The sequence below is a fragment of the Protopterus annectens genome, chromosome 3.part1, assembly GCF_019279795.1.
Source record: "Protopterus annectens isolate FY-2018-M chromosome 3.part1, PAN1.0, whole genome shotgun sequence".
NCBI lineage: Eukaryota > Metazoa > Chordata > Ceratodontiformes > Protopteridae > Protopterus > Protopterus annectens.
The window spans coordinates 1,007,733,890-1,007,746,229 of NC_056732.1; the positions used below are offsets into that span (position 1 = coordinate 1,007,733,890).

General features: G+C 43.2%; 1 protein-coding gene across 2 annotated transcripts in view; it reads left to right on the plus strand.

Annotated features, from left to right (window-relative positions):
* ARFGEF1 (ADP ribosylation factor guanine nucleotide exchange factor 1) overlaps positions 1-12,340 on the plus strand; it is a 4,299,619-nt gene that overhangs the window by 2,545,190 nt on the left and 1,742,089 nt on the right. The gene's annotated exons all lie outside the window — the stretch shown is intronic.

A 12,340-nucleotide genomic window follows, 5' to 3' on the forward strand; every position in this document is an offset into this window, starting at 1 on the left:
TCCAAACTACATTAGGCAGAGCCTCTCACTAACACTCTTCAAGAGAAACCTTGACGAGTGGATGGGTAACAGAAAAATACACCCCGGGATCACTTCATTGGCTCTGCTTGACAGAGGATCAGTTAATTAATCAATGGGGTGGCGAAAGCCGACACACTCTGGCTAGGCTTATAAATGCCCTCGGGCAGATAGCCTAGTACCTACCTATGAACCTAAAAGCTCCTTGCTGGAAGAACTAGAGGTGACCACTAAGGGCAGACTGTCAAATAGCTGGTTAGAAACTGTTACCAGTCATACATTGTGATGTTAGTGAAGTCTTGAACTTAACTGTGGGTACTGCTGTAAAGTATTGTATGGACAGTTAAGTAAACAGTAGTAGACATAATAGTAGTAAATGAACAGGTAATTAGTGTTAAAGGGAAAATAGGGCAGTATACATTTAGAAGGGTTGCTTTTAAGCAAGTATCTTTAATGTTTTTGTTCCCCCATGAGACATCATTCAGCTGTCTACACCCCAGTTCCCCACATCCACTCTGGGTCTACCAGCCCATCTCCTACCCCCCCCCCTCCAGTTTACTCCAAAGTTTTCTGAGGCTGGTTGTGGATCCTAAGTATATTCTGGGGTCTAGACCATCTCTACATCTGTTCTGAGGAGGGTACTTTACATGCCATACCCTCTCCCTGCCGAGCTGCCCACACTTATTGATTACATCCAAGGGCAGCTCCCGTCTTTGAACCACAATTCCCATTAGGAAGCATCACTGAATGCCCTCCCTCCCAGGATGGGATCCTTCCCTACCACTCTGTCAATCGCTCAGGCAGCTAATTGATCCCAGGTCAACTGGGCTGTAGAAAGAGGTTTATTCCTGTACACCATCAGACTGGCTTTAAGCAAATATCTTTTGATAACACCTCCAGGGCAGAAAAATATTTAGCACAATGACTTAGGCAAAAGAAGGTAGAAAGAATTTTTGCCAGGCTTAGGAATCTTATGACTAAAATAAACTGAGATCTTATGGAAGTATTAGTTATATTTTAGAAATTATTTGAACATTTGTGTGAAGCAAAGCATTGGGGAAACTAAGAAGAAGCACAAATGGAAATATTTATGGAGGACTTAACTCTAATGAGGTTATAGGAAGATGATGCTCAAGAATTAATGGCTAAGATAGGAAGGAATGAGATAAAAATATTGATACAACAGTCATTCAACAGGGAAGTCACCAGGAAGAGAGAATAATTCTGGTGTAGGTATGGAAGCTAGAATGGGAGAAAGTGATAGCGATCTGGAAGGTTTTTGTACCCCATGTAGACTCCAGAGAATTTTTCCTCAGATAAACAGCAAATGCTGGAGGTATGATGGGGAAGAAAGAGGTATTTGGGAACATATTTTCTGTGATTGCAGTAGGTTGGCAGACTTTAAGGATTGCGAAGATGATGGATGGGTGGATTTCTGTGACAAGGGAGATGATTTTTCTGAGCTATGGTACACAATCGGAATTGCCTAGACTTAAAAAGGCCTTGTGGTGTCTAATTATCGTGGCTGCCAAAAAAGCATTTACTAAAAAATGGCAATCAAAATCTAAGCCAATTATATTAGAGGTAGTGAGTATAGTAACAGAGGTAAAACAACTGGAAATGAGACTTAGAAAAGGGTAGGAGAAAACTACATATGAAAAAATGGGAAATGTGGGAACAGTACATACAAGAGAGGAATGAGGTTTAAAAGAAGGCAGGACTTAAATGAGCTATGTAATGTTTGACTGAAAATAATTGGGTAGATTATAAGTGATGTAATAATGTTTGCAACTGGGAGTGTGTCAGTAAGGTTTTTGATGCAAAATGCTTGCAGTTAGGATTGTGTCCGTGTGGTTCATTTTCATTTATATTAATGTATGATTGCTTATGTCATAATTGATGGTTTAATAATGATGTTTCTTATTTAAAAAAAGGGGGGGATAGGAATTGAATAATTGTAATGTTGCTTAAGTTATATGATATATAGCAATATATGTGAAGTATAATGTTTGTTAATGTTAATTTAATACAATTTGATTACTTGTATAAATGTAAGGTTGCCTGTGTCATAAGTGATAATTCAATAAAGGTGTTAAAAAATGATCTGGAAGGATTTGATTAACAATATTTTAAAAGAAGGGGCAGTAGTTGCAACTTGGAAGGAAGCTGTGGTGAGCTGTGGTGATTGTTTTACGCAAAGAGGATGAAGACCCCCTCAGACCCAGCTTCATATAGACCAAATGTCAATTTTAAACCATGATTATAAAGTATTTACAACTATTCTAGCTAACAGACTGACCAATTTGATGCCAGAATTGGTAGGGATCATTGTGTTTTTTGAAAGGGAGGCAAACATTTGACAGCATTATTAGATGAATGGTTATGAGCCAGAGGGAAACAGATTGTAAAAAAAAAATGCTGCTGTTGTCGGTGGATCTTGATGCAGCAAAGGCGATCAGTCGAGTCAGTTGGGTTGTATGAGTAGGGCAATGGAAGCATTTGTGTTGCCTGACAGAGTGATAGAGTTAATTGGGGGGGGGGGGGTATATGAAGGGTCAGAGGCCTTTCCTACAAGATGACTTTTAACAGATAAACCAGGCAGGGGTGTGCCCCTTTGTTATTTGCTTTATACATAGAGCCACTGGCAAAAAAAATAAGGCTGTTACAAATTCAGGGATACAATTTGTGCAGTAGTCAAGAAAAGTTAGCTGTAGTCTTGGATATTATTATTATGTACTTGACTAATCCAGAAAAAGAAAGTATTGTGGAATATATTGAGACAGTTTCAAGGCTTTTCTGGATATAAAAATAAATGAAAATAAAACGAAGGCTGTAGCAGTAAATTATGTACCCGCATATGAATTGGGTTAGCAATACCCATATCAATGGGGGCATGATATGATAAAAGTATTTAGGTGTGTGGATTAAAAAGGGTTCAATTATAGCAGTTAATTATATGCGGAAAGAGGCTAAACAGAAGATAATACAAAAATTGAGAAGTTGAATGCTGTTCATTATTGATATGGATAGTAAGATACAATCAGTGAAAATACTTCTTTTCCCTTTAGTTTTATATGCGTCCCTATTAAATAAATGAAAAGTGTTAATGTCGAACGGCCAAATAAATGAAAAGGCTGTTCCTCAATATCGCTATTGTAAGATCGCGGTACAGTGAAGGTTGGAAATTTTACCCTTTCTTCACTGTAGTGCGATCTCAGAGTTGGTATATATAATTAGCGGGGGGGATGGGGGGGCACAACCCCCCCATTCATTTCGAGGAATGGCCTTTTCATTTGTTTGCCCATTCGACATTTCCACTTTTCGTTTATTTAATAAGGACCCGTTTTATATATAGGTCAGGCATATTTTTATCAACCAGAGGAGAAGCTGTGGATCATCATTAATAAAGATTTGAACAAATTTATTTGGGAGGGGAAGAAGGCAGGAGTTAAGTTGCTTCCCCATAGAAGAAGTGAGTTCAGGGTTACTTGATTTGAAGGTGTGCTTTAGAGCTATGCAGTTAAGGCTTGTGTATATATAATACAAGCAGAACATTTCAAATCAAAGTACAAAGGCGTGATGATAAGGGGGGGGAGTGTTAAAGAAACAAGGAAAGAGTACGATTTTGAATGCAGGCCCTTAAAGAGAATAACATCAACAATGCAGAATATTATATTTGTAAAGTGGCAGAAAGTATATTAAGAGCTAAGCCAACATGGTAGGGTGTTCTATTCCAAGTCCAGGCTCTTGGATTAATTTTGAGGACATATACCTCAGTGCAACGTAAGGGGGATGCTGCACTCCTGAGTGTAACATTGTTTGGATGAGACATTAAACCAGTGCCCCATCTGCTTAAGTTGGTGGTAGTTCATGTGGATGTAAAAGATCCTCAACACTTATTGAAAAAAAGAGTAGGTGCAGTTCCTTGTGGTCTTTGCCAAATCTCCTCTAGTCCGTATCGTACCACTGTGGATCTCCCTGAAAAGATGCCACTGGCTAATGGCACTAACCTGCTCAACAAAAACATTAAATAAATAATGTAAAAAAAAAAGGGATAATTAGGGGGTCATGTAAAATACTGCATGATAACTATAAGGAACAATTGGAGGTTAGAAAAGATTCGGAAGAGAGAATGATAGACAGTATACAAAGCTACAGTGGGAAGACATCTGTATCACTCTTAAGTATGCAACTCTGTCCAGAAGGTTTAGAATTTTAGCATGGAAATGTTTGTGTAGGTATTTGTATGCCCCAAGCAGGACTTCAGGAAAATTTTCCTCAGGTAGATGGCAAATGTTGGTGGTATGAAGTAAGAGAGAGAGGTGATTAGGAACATATATTTTTTTTTTTTGGGGGGGGGGGGGTAATGATTTTCCAGATTTGAAAAATTCCCTGCAGAATACTTTGTCATAAATATTTAGAGAGCAAATGATTGTAACTAAGGAAATTATTCTTTTGAGTTTTGATATATGATTTGAGTTGCCTAGACACAGTAAGGTCTTGCTAGGTTTTAGGCTGTTGGCTGCTAAAAAAAACAATTAGTAGAAAACGGAAATCAAAATGTAAACCAACTATAATCAAAGTAGTAAATACTAAAATGGAGATGAAAGAACTGGACATTGATCCTTCAGAAGAGGGAAATAGCAAATCGCATAGAAGTAAATTAATTTGTGGGAACAATACATGCAGAAAAATGTTCAGGTAGACAAATGAAATTTAAGGGAAGGCTGAATCTAAGCAGTTTATGTTATGGAGTGAATGATAATGTGTAATGCATGAAACTAAGAAAATGTGTACAATGATTGATATTCTTCGTGTTTCCCTGTTGCAGTCGTCACTTGTGGGTTATCCCTACTGGGTAGTCCTCGGCCGTCGCGAATACCAGAGTATAGAGTATCTCTACTGCATTGGCTGCAGGTCGGCTGAGACTAACGTCAGGTCATCAGGGCTATAAAGGGAGGCAGACGACGCCATTACATCAGTCTTTCTTGCTGTGGAGCCCACAGCAGAAGCAGTTTGCGAGTGCGTCGGTCGGCCTTTGCCAAAGTGAAGAAGAAAAACTACTAAAGCTAAGTGCCCCCATTGGGGATCTTTTTGTTTCACTTAACCGATGTCCAGAAAAGTAAATAATTGTGTCTGCGGTGGAAAACAAATATCACACCGAGACTTCCATAATCTGTGTGTGACTTGTTTAGTCCCAGACCACATCATCTCCGGATGCTGGTTCTGTGCTTTATTTAATACTAGGAGCATCCGTAGAAGTGCTGAATTTGTAGCCAGGCATTTCAGGGAGACTAGTTACCAGCACAAAATGGCGTCTGAAGGTCAGTCTACGTTGGAAATTCCTAAAAAGAGAAAAGAGAAGTAGAGAGATAGACCACAGAAGGTTAGGCCAACAGATGACACAAACCTGAAGTGAGCCAGCTAGCCTACCATCCACTAGCACAGCGGAACTCAGTGAGGCACCTACGCAGCCCCTGATGACAGCTGTACAGCCACCACAGGCTTCTACTGAGACCATTTTGGAGTCTGGTACGCCGCTGTATCAGGCTTCTTCTTCTGAAATGTCTATTGGTCAGCCCCACGGTTGGGTCTGGAGCCACTTTACAGGCACTGGCTTCCGAGGAGGCTTTTCGGATGACCGACACCAGACAAAAACAGGTGGCCACGCTGCCAGCCAAAACCGCACCCAGGCCCATTGAATCACTGAGGCCTAACAGCAATGCTACTCCTAAAAAAACTCATTCTTTGATGGTCAGTCACCTACTCCCTCTCACCCAACCTTCTCAGTGACAGCAGTTTCTTAGGATGGCTGAGGATTTAATCACTCTCATCAGAGGAAACCAGTCTACTCAGGTACTCCAGTCAAGAGAAAAAGGGACCTTTCTCCAGAGGTGCTTTCAGAGCCAGAGTCTGAGGACTCAGAATTTCTGGACTCAGATGCTGAACAACAGCTCATTACAGCCTGAGGACCTCTCATTTGGGGAGACCTTAAATACCCTTAGAGAGCATTTCCATTGTGAAGCTCAAGACTACCCCCAATTGAAGATGAGATTTAGAGAGTTCCTGGACTTACCACAGCACAAACCCATAGCCATCCCTCCCATTCTAGATGTGGTGCAGGATGTCTTCCTGGAGTCTGGCCTTACCCCTGATGCCCTCCCACCTGCACCCAGAAAGCCTGATAGATATTATAGGGTGCTAGATACCCATACGTATTTATTCAAGAACCCTGCAACCTACCCAGAGGTCATCGCTCTGGGACCCAAGGTGTCTAGGAGGGCCAGTTCCTCCAAAAACCCAATTTCCTCTGACAAGGAGAGCAGGGCCTTGGACCGATGAGGCAGAAAGGTATACACTTCAGCTACCCTAGCCATTAAAGCTCTCAACTGACAGTTCCATATGCTTAAATATCAACAGAACACGCTGAAATCATTAAAGCAGAAAATCTCCTCCTTACCAGAGAGTACTGCTACCAGAGAACTAGGAGATCTGATGCACTCCAGCTCTCAAGTGGCAAAACGTTCCTTGCATTGTGGATTTGATGCTCTAGAAACCTCTAGCAGGGTTGCTGTCTCTGGATCAGTCTTTAGGAGACCTGCATGGTTGAGCCTTTGCCTGATCACGTTAAATCAAGACTTCTGGATGCCCCCTTGGATAGGGGACAGTTGCTCAGCCCTAAAGCAAAGTAGGTGATTAAGAAAATGGAGTATAAGTCCAAGTCCATGCAGACAGTCAAAGACTTCCTACAGGTACAACCCCTCAGTAAGAACTTTCCCACCAAACACTGGTCCTTTCCTGCTCAAGCCAAAATTGTGCAAAGGAAAGGATGCAGAGATAGACCCTCAGGCAACAGCACCAAAGGCAGCAGAGGCTTAGACAGTGGACCTCTACCACTCCTAGGCAAGGGAGTTCTAAGTCCACTTCGTACCATAAAGACTCAGTGACTCCCCCTCTCCCATTCCCCCCACAAGCTAGGAGGAAGGCTATCCATATTCATAGACAAGTGGCAAACCATCACAGCAGATCGGCAGGTCCTAAAAATCATTTTCCAAGGTTACAGATTCTCTTTCAAAGAGAACCCAAGTTTAGCAGATTATCCAGATATACCAGCAAATCAAAGGACAGAGCCCCTCTGACAAATTCAAAAACTCTGTGCTCAAGGGGCAGTGCAGCTGGTACCAAAAAAACAAGCAGGAAAAGTATTTTATTCAAAGTTGATGTTATTCATGTTTCACTGTTGCAGCCATCACATTTGGATTATCTGTCTGCAGGTAGCCCTCAAGCCGGCCTGAATACCAAAGTCTTCGGATTTCTGCATCGGATGCTGTCTCTTCTTCCATGACGTCAGGTCATCAGGGTTATAAAACATGCAGTCGAAGCCATTGCATCAGTCTTTCTTGCCATGCGGTGCCCAAAGCAGAAGCAGTTCCCAAGTGCCGGTTGGCCGTCTCCTGAAATTTTCATTTTCGAGTTTCAGACCCGAAGTCTTCAAAAAAGATAAGTATCCCGTTGGGGATCGTATGTCTTGCTCTAACCGATGTCAGTAAAAGTTAACAATTGTCTTACCTGTGGAAAGCAAATACCTCATAGAGATTTTCATTCATACTGCAGCCCCTGTTTAGGCCCAGACTACGACGTCCCTCGCTGTTGGTTTTATGCCTTGTTCAACGCCCAAACTATTTGTCATTGAGCTATTTTTGCAGCCAATTACTTTCGTACTCGATCTGTGTACTCCAAAATAGCTTTGTTAAGCCATCTGACTACAGATCTTCCGAAAAAAACATAAGGATAAAGATAAAGACAGAGACAAACCGCTTAGGTCCAAATCTGCCAATAACGCTTCAATTAAGCTAGTCACCAGTCCGCCGGTAATCAGTGAGGCACTTTTGCAGCCCCTGATACCCGCTACTTCAGATTCGCAGGCCTCTACTGAGACCCATTCGGAGATGCTTCTTCGACTATGGAATCTGCGGATGTCTCTACCTTGGATGGGTCTGGAGCTGCTGTGCAGGCACCGGCTTCTGAGAGTGTATTCAGGCTTACAGACATTCATATTAAATTGATGCCATCATTTTTATTCAGGCCAAAAACTCTCACTACGCCTAGAAAACTGACGACCAAACCGCACGCTCAGGCCCATATGCCTCAAAAACAAATGCTTAGAATGGCTGAAGACCTTATTACCTTAATTAGGGGAAGCCAGCCTTCCCCCTCTAAGAGACCTAGAACTGATTTTCTTTCTGATTCTCCTGATCAGGAATCTGATATTTTTGCTCCTTCTGATTACCAGGATTTGCCCTTATCTACTTATGAGAATTGTGATGCAGAGGATTCCATTCCCTCTGCTTCCCACAGGAAGATCTTTCTTTCGGTGAAACCTTGCATACTCTTAGGGAGCATTTCCACTGGGAAAGCCAGGATTACTCTGAGTCCAAAAAGAGACTTGGGGAATTCTTACTCCTGCCTCAACACAGGCCTTTAGCTATCCTTCCTGTTCTGGACATTGTAGATTATGCTTTCTTGGAATCTAGCCTTACCCCAGACACTTTACCTCCAGCTCTCAGAAAACCTGACAGGTACTACAGAGTACCTGACTCTCACAAGTTCCTCTTCAAGAATCCTTCTGTGGATCCAGAGACGATTTCCCAAGGACCAAAAGGCATTAAGGCTACTGCTGCCAAAAATCCTACCCCTTCTGATAGAGATTCTAGAGTCTTAGACAGATGGGGTAAGAAGGAATACACTTCTGCTACATTGGCCATTAGGGCTTTAAATTGCCAGTTTCATATGTTAAAGTATCAGCACCATATTGTGGGACTACTTAAACAGAAAATTATGTTATTCCTGACTGTGCTGAACACAAAGAATTGCAAGATTTAATGCATTCTGCAGAACAAGTTGGTAAACATACTTTGCAATGTGGTTTTGATGCTTTAGAAGCATCTTGCAGGGCTGCTGTCACTGGGTTTGTACTTAGAAGGCATGCTTGACTTAAGGAACAAAACTTGCCAGATCATGTTAAAGCTAAATTACTGGATGCTCCCTTAAACCAAGACCGCCTTTTTGGCAGCAAAGCAGAAGAAGTCCTCAAAAGAATGGAGGAAAACGCTAAATCTATGCAAACTGTTAAAGATTTCCTACAAGTACAGCCCCTCTAGATTCAGTAGGCATTGGCCTTCAAAGAACTGGTCCTTTCCAGTCCCTCCCAGACCTTCTCAGTCCAAACCCAGGAACAGCAGACCACCTAGACTACAGTCTCAGGCTATGCACAGACCTAAGCAGTGGGGAGCTCCCACTTCCAAAGCAGGGAGTAGTAAGCCACCCCCTACGGAAAAATGGCACAGTGACTTAACCTTAGCCCTTCCAAGCCCTGTTCAGCTACCTGCTCCCTTAGGAGGAAAGCTCGCCCTGCATGCAAAAAACTGGGAACTCATTACCCAGGACAAATGGGTTTTGAACATAGACTCCCAAGGATACAGATTCCATTTCCACACACTACCAACCCCAAATGGTTGGCCAGACCTACCCCCAAAATCAATGGGCGGAGGCCCAACAGCAGGTTCTCTCTCTCCTCAGTATCAGGGCTATTCAACCTGTTCCAGCAGAACAAAGGGGACAAGGTTTTTATTCAAGACTTTCTGGTATCCAGAAAAGACAACTCCTGGCGTCCTATCCTGGACCTCTCTATTCTCAACACCTTTCTGGTAGTTCCAAAATTCAAAATGATAACTCTTCAACAGCTTCTTCCTATGTTAGCCAAGGATGCCTGGCTGGCAACCCTAGACTTAAAGGAAGCTTACCTGCACAGCCCAATAAGGGAATCTTGCAGGAAATACCTACGCTTCAGGGCAGGCTCCATGCACTATCAGTTGTCTGCACTTCCCTTTGGCTTATCTACTGCACCAAGGGTATTCACAAAGTGTCTAGCTCCAGCCATTGCATTTTGCAGGCAGAGAAATATTCAGATTTAACCATACTTGGATGATTGTCCGATTCAGGCAGAAAGCCAGGGCTTGCTATTACAACACCTGGCATTCGTAAAGAAACTTCTAACCTCACTGGGGTACACCATCAACGAAAAGAAATCTCACCTCGTACCCTGCCAACAGATTGTATTCCTGGGAGCAAGCTTGAACACAACTTCCCAGATGGCATTCCTCACTCCAGAGAAATAAGTTTATTTGACAACCTATTTCAAACTATTGGCCACAAAACCCCAGCTATCTGCAAGGAAAATACTGCAAGCCCTGGGGTTCATGACCTCTTGCATTCTACTAATTCCATATGCAAGACTGCATATGAGGAAACTCCAATGGTATCTAAAAAGCCTATGGTGTTAACATTCTCAGGACCTGGAAACAATGATTTCTATCATTCCCTGTATGAAGACAGAGTTCCTTTGGTGAGCAGAGGTCTGCTACCACAACAGGGGACTCCCTTTCACTCTACCCCCTATCACCCAAACCCTAACAACAGAAGCATCAGACTATGCATGGGGGGCTCACATGGCAGGGCAGTGCATTCAGGGCAAATGGAACCCGAGACAGATGCACCTGCATATCAATAAAAAAGAAATGTTAGCTGTACAGAATGGTCTGACAGCCTTCAAAGACCGTATTCTTCCAGGACAACTATTGGTAAAGACAGACAACACCACAGTTGTTGTTTGTCTTTCGGCTTTTCCCGGTTAGAGGTCGCCACAGCAGAACTCCGGTCTGCTAAAAATTGGCAGGTTTTTTTTTTTTTTAATGGTGTCGAGTTGCCAGCCCGATGCCCAACCTTCAGTGAAGGCACACCCATTCATCGCATGTCTTTCGAATGCCCACTCGACCGCGGGGAGGACATGCAGACTCCACACAGAAGGCATTCCCAACACAAACCGAGAATCGAACGGGAGAACCTCTTGCTGTGAGGCACCACCACGGAAGGGCAGACAACACCGCAGTTATGTGGTACATAAACAAGCAGGGGGGAACCCAGTTGTACCCTCTCTGCAGACTAGCCATGGCTCTGTGGAACGTAGCCTTGAGCTACCAAGTACACCTACAAGGTCAATTCCTGCCAGGTAAACTAAATTCACTGGCGGACGACTTAAGCAGAAATCTCATGGACCCACACGAATGAAAACTAGAACCCAAAATATTCAACCTCTTGAGGAACAAATGGGGGACTCCAGAAGTAGACCTGTTTGCCTCCCCTCAGAACTACCAATTGAACAAATTCTGCACAAGAACTCCCCACAGTCAAGCTTGGAAAGTGGATGCCCTGTCCTTTACCTGGGAAAGCCTCTCAGTTTATGCCTTTCCCCCTCTGCCCCTCCTCTCGCAGGTTCTACTAAAGATCAAACAGGACAAGCCAAGGAATATACTGATTGCATCAGAATGGCCATGCCAGCACTGGTACCCCCTCTTGCGCAGTATGACACTGCTGTAACCATGGCACCTGCCTCAGACCCCTTCCCTGTTGTCCCAGCAGATGGGCCAGATTCTGCACCCTCAGCTTCAAACCCTGAACCTTGCAGCTGGGCTAATTCCTTGAGCTCTCTTTTAGCGTCCCTCAGTAAGCAGGTGCCGGATGTCATTCTGGAGGCAAGGAGGCCTAGTACTAGAAAATCCTATGCTGAAAAGTGGAAAAGATACTGTTCCTGGAGCCAAGCTCAGGGGATGGGCACAACAGTGCCCAGCTTACCTCATGTTCTACAGTAGTTAACAGAAATGTTCCACAAGGGCCTATCCTTCTCGTCAATTAAAATTCATGCCTCTGCCATTTCAGCACATTATAAGACTGAGCCTCCCCTCTTCTCTCAGCCCTTGCTAAAACAATTCCTTGGAGGGGCCAAAATTTAAGATCCCCCAGGAGAGCTCCCACTCCAGCCTGGGACCTTAACTTTGTATTGGAAAATCTCACCCCCCCCCCCTTTGAGCCAGCTGCAACAGCAAAGTTGAAATTCCTTTCTTGAAAAACAGCCTTCCTTCTAGCCATCACTTCAGCAAGAAGAGTGTCTGAATTACAGGCCCTCATGGCAGTGGAACCCTTCATTATTTTCCATGCGGGCAGGGTTTCCCTCAGGACTAATCCTTCCTTTATGCCCAAGGTGGTGTCTAGTGTGGCCACGTTTAAGATTAGTCTACCATTTGCTAATTTAGTCTTCAAAGTCTATATCACCCCACCCCATTCTTTGAGCATAAGATTTCTGCCTTCCTACATGACACTGTGTCTGCATCTAGTTTGTAACAGTCAGTATTCATCATTTCCTCAACAATCATGTGTAAAACACACTGAAAATGAAATGCTGTCCTGAACAAACTGCAGTTCTCAG